The sequence below is a fragment of the Montipora foliosa genome, chromosome 13, assembly GCF_036669935.1.
Source record: "Montipora foliosa isolate CH-2021 chromosome 13, ASM3666993v2, whole genome shotgun sequence".
Lineage (NCBI taxonomy): Eukaryota > Metazoa > Cnidaria > Anthozoa > Scleractinia > Acroporidae > Montipora > Montipora foliosa.
In genome coordinates, this window is record NC_090881.1 from 3,859,418 (window position 1) to 3,864,417 (window position 5,000).

At 39.8% G+C, this 5,000-nt stretch overlaps 1 pseudogene; it reads left to right on the top strand.

Annotated features, from left to right (window-relative positions):
* Window positions 1-5,000, top strand: part of LOC137983859 (dedicator of cytokinesis protein 9-like) — a 66,164-nt pseudogene that overhangs the window by 3,257 nt on the left and 57,907 nt on the right.

Here is a 5,000-nt window from a genome sequence, read left to right on the forward strand (position 1 = left end):
GGTTTTGGTTTTACGGCACTCGATTGAAACTCGCTCTAATGACTTAAAGTCTTCCACATTATTGCAACACTTGTGCTCTATTTTAAAAGATTGCAACTAAAATAGAATTAACAAATCGAAAGTGGTTTAGCGTTGTCTGGACTCTTATCGACAACGATATTCGTCATCACAGTGGTCAAAATGTTGTGGAGTCACGAGGCGCAGCCGAGTGAGTCCACAACAAATTGTGACCACTGTGATGACGAATCTCGTTGTCGATAAAAGTACAGACAACGCTGAATCACTTTCAATTTCTTTTTTTACCACAGTATTCAACGCCAAAGAAGTGTTTATTTCAGAGCGTGACCAAAATCATGACACAAAGAAAGAGCAAGCGTTGTCTATAACTTTCTCGCAATATGATTGGTTTATTTTCCAAAATGAGCGTTCCTGATTGGCTATTGCATTTCGTGACAAATTGACGCGAGCATGACGCGAGCAGCGTTGTCTAGTCTCTTATCGACAACGGCAAATTAGCCAATCAGATTACGAGATTACAATCAATTTTGGCAAAAATAGCGATTTGTCATTTCTAAATGTTCCTGACCTAACTGGAGTTGCCAGTCTATAGAAATTTGCCTTTCTCAGATGACTTGTTCCTGATGATTGTAGTAGCACCATTTTTAATGGAATCGTGTGATAGTTTATCCCTTTTGAGATCTCATCCATGGGTAGGGTTGATCCGCAGATATCGCAAAATATAATGGGATGACAGGGGTTGCTTGCGGTGCCTTTAGTCGCTGATGTTTGAGAACCAATGAAAAATTGAGAAAAATGAGTTAACGGAGAAGTAACCCGTCAGGCCCAATTTTAGCGACCGACGCCATAAGAGCGAAGTTAAAAATGGGCTTGATCGGAGGTTACCCTGCCACAATTTATGTTCGGGCTTTTGTCACTCTGAGGAGGCAGTTAGTGGAATGCTACCACTTTTTATACTTGTCAATGGGAGCAGCGTAACATTTCTGGTTAGCAGTATCTCTAATTCTAACTTTGCCTTTGGCAACCTTTTATTTAGCCTCATTATTTATATTTCACGTTACAACACGCTTATTTGCTAACAGGTTAAAATCAAGCTCCCGACTCAACTAACAGAGAAGCATCATGTGTTTTTCACATTTCAACACATCGCCTGCGAGCAGACCAAAAGTAGCACTGGAACCGGATCATACAAGGGAAAACCGGCGCCCATAGAGACACCAGGTCAGTGGTGCTGTGGAACGCATTCTCTGAGGTCTTGAAAGCCCGAACAAGAGAGGACTTTTAAGAACTTATGTCAACTGAACCTAGTTTAATAATGGCCAAGGTCCAACGAGTCTCCTGTAGATCTGCGGTAGAAATGCGGAAATCGAAAGGTCGTTGGTTCGACTCCTGTTCGGAGCACTCCGATATTTTGCGAGTATTCCCGGGTCATCATCGTCGATATATACACATAAAATATCTTTGCATTTCAATCGTTTCACAGATTTAATAGAAAGGAATACCAGACCTTACGTAATGATTAATGAGGATTTTCTTCTTGCCATAAAACGATGAAGGCCGATTGACGAAGAGAAGTTCTCTCAACGCCTTTCTTTTGCCGAGTGGCTTGAGTTGCGCAGCCTTTTTTGTGTGTTTTCTTGGATCGTTGTAAGGGCATTCCTCATTTGAGAATTTTATCCCCCCACCCCCCCCCCCCCCCAAACAAATAAACAAAAAAGCAAAAAACACACCTAAATTTTTTAAATTTTAATTGTGAAGATGTACGTAATTAGTAGGGGGAAAACACTTAATTACGAGGAGGTGAGTAACAGTCTTGCACACTTCAATGGACAGGTGGCTGTAATTGTATCTTTTTGTTGTTTCGTTTTTATTTTAGTTGGTTATGCCTGGATGCCAGTTCTGCAGGGAACACTGTAAGTTACAAGTGCATTTAAGTTGCCCTTTGAGATCAGCAGCTTGAATGTGAAACACATTATGGCCCAGTAACTCTAATGGTCGCATTTTAATTTCATGATATTGGTAAACGAATTTACTATGCGTCTTAAATTTATCTCAAACTTTACATTTGTGCTTTGACTCGAGCTTTACTTGTAATCGTTCTTGCTTCAGAGTCAAAACAGAGGAAACCAATCTCCTTGTTGGACAGACAACGCCTCGTGGCTATTTGTCTGCCTATTATGGTGGATTGAAAATGGTAAGATTTTTCAAGAATAGCCTAAGCTTGTGTAATTGAAATTAGTTTGAAAAAAGCCGCCGCAGCTTCGATTCTCTACATACTGGAACTATTTTGCCCAACACTCCTTGCAAGCATTAAGTTCCTGATAGTAAAATAATAATAAAAAAAAAAAACCTCGGTGTTTTATGTGTACTTTTGCATTTCAAATTTTTGGAGGCAAAACTTTAATTAAGATCGCTGGGTTTTTCGAGAGGTGGAAACCTGCAAACTTATTGTCCAGTAATAAACGCTTGCAGGACCAAGTAAGTTATCCATGGTGATGATAATAATATGATGATAATAAATGAATAATTAGCGATAGTGATTTTTGATGTAGAAATCACATTTTTCCTCCACTTCTCAACCGGACACTCGAGCAAGATGATGTATGGGTGCTGTGCCTAGCCAAGCCATCGTGCCATTTATTAGCATTGAAATGGGTACAAAAACATTTATACATCAACCCTATTATAAAGAGAAGAGCAATACATCAGGGTCGGACATGTGAACCCCTAAAAACCAGCGGGTGGAAAAACCAGGGAAAGTGTACCTCCGACCAAGGCAGTGGTACTACCCTTTGGGTTCTAGGGTATTCTTATTGAAAAACACTGACTATTTACAATGTAAAAGAAAGTTAACATAAACAGCCTAACGAAGGCATATAGCATTCTTTTCAGCGCGATATATATAGTTTACGTCATAGAAAGTGCTTTGTACGGGGTTTTATTCACTCGTTGTTTGTGTCAAAAACCCTCACTCGCTCGTTCCTCGCTCGTTCGGGTTTTTGACACAAACAACTCGTGAATAAAACCCCGTACGCCGCACTTTCTATGACGTAAACTATATATACATCAACCCTATTATAAAGAGAAGAGCAATACATCAGGGTCGGACATGTGAACCCCTAAAAACCAGCGAGTGGAAAAACCAGGGAAAGTGTACCTCCGACCAAGGCAGTGGTACTACCCTTTGGGTTCTAGGGTATTCTTATTGAAAAACACTGACTATTTACAATGTAAAAGAACGTTAACATAAACAGCCTAACGAAGGCATAAAGCATTCTTTTCAGCGCGATATATATAGTTTACGTCATAGAAAGTGCTTTGTACGGGGTTTTATTCACTCGTTGTTTGTGTCATAAACCCGAACGAGCGAGGAACGAGCGAGTGAGGGTTTTTGACACAAACAACGAGTGAATAAAACCCCGTACAAAGCACTTTCTATGTCGTGAACTGTTTATTACACATAAGACGAGAATTTTCATTAAAATAGTTTTCTGAACGCAAATTAGAAACAAAAACTCACTAACAATAGAACCAAATGCGAATTTAATGTAATTCAATAACAAAGTACGATTTGCACGAGATGCACGAGTGATTGGCATGGAAACGCCTTTACGCTATCGTTGATTGGTTATACTTCCACATGTGAAATAGCTGTAAGCCATTCTGATTGGCTGTATAAGTGTACTGTAATCTTTTACTTCTGGTTGCATTAAGCTGTGGGGCGGGACTGTTTCCTGAGGTTGTTTGCTTTTCCATTTATTGCAAAAAATAACATTTTATCCATTTTCTCTAGACCACCGGCCCTGAATTAAAATGGGTTGACAGAGAAAAGCCTTTATTCAAAGTCTGCACCAAGCTTGTTTCCACTGTCAACACAGAGGTTAGTTTTGAATTTGCAGATCGTACATCTGTTTTTAATTGTATTTATGCTCTTTCTTGTCTTACTTTGTACATTATGCAGTTTGGAACACCCTAAGGGATTCTTAAATTTACCAAACTTAAGAATGTCTGATCGAAAAACTTGGTAACGGTAATCATGCAAGATTTGCTTGAGAGTGACTGAGTTTCATACTCTTAAAATTCAGTTTATTACGGTATACGCTGTGACGCTAATTTAGTTACAGAATATCTGGAGCAGACACTATTTCCCAAATACCGAGGCCAATATCCCAACTGTTTCAAACTGCCTGTTCCTTTCCTCTGTCTTGCGAGTGTCCAAATATGTAGATACATACAGTCGACCAAGATCTCGCCATCTCATTGACGGCTACAAAGAACATGACGCTTCCACGATTACCAAGCCTTTCTTAATTTTTTTGTAGGATCCTGAAGTCGACAACTTTTTCCGACATTGCCAAAAATACGATGGTTCTCAATCCACGGATATAGAAATGGTGAAATTGTTGAAGGTACAGTATGTTAGCAGAGGAGACACGTGTGTGGCGCTTGTCTGGCTGTCGGAGCAGACACGATTTGAAGCCGGCCTACATCAAGTAAACGGAAAATAGGTTAAAGTAAAGACAGGATTCGATGTCCAGGATTCGAACCTGTCACTTGCGTAACACCGGACGGATGCTAGTGTAGCCATTGAGTGGCAAGAACGCGTGGGGAGTTAGGCCGTTTATGTAGGTCCTGCTGGACAACATTTTCTGCTAGTATACGGACTCTACAAAGTCATGCGCCCACAATTTTTCAAATGCAGCTGTAGATGTTTTAAGGTTTACACATTGCCCTTTCCCACAGGCGCTTTTCATTTTGGTATAGGAGGCGAGAACGTTTATCCAATCGACTAGCCACATTGTGCAGAGAATGAAAAAAGACAACAAAAAAAACAACAACAAAAAAACAAATACAAAACAAAACAAAAAACAGCGCATATGTAGCAGGATTGTGTAGTTAAATTCCAAAGGAACTGTTCATTTTTGAAGAGTTAAGACATAGAGTTACTTAAATTCAGCCTTTTGAAAGCCAGCCATTTTAAA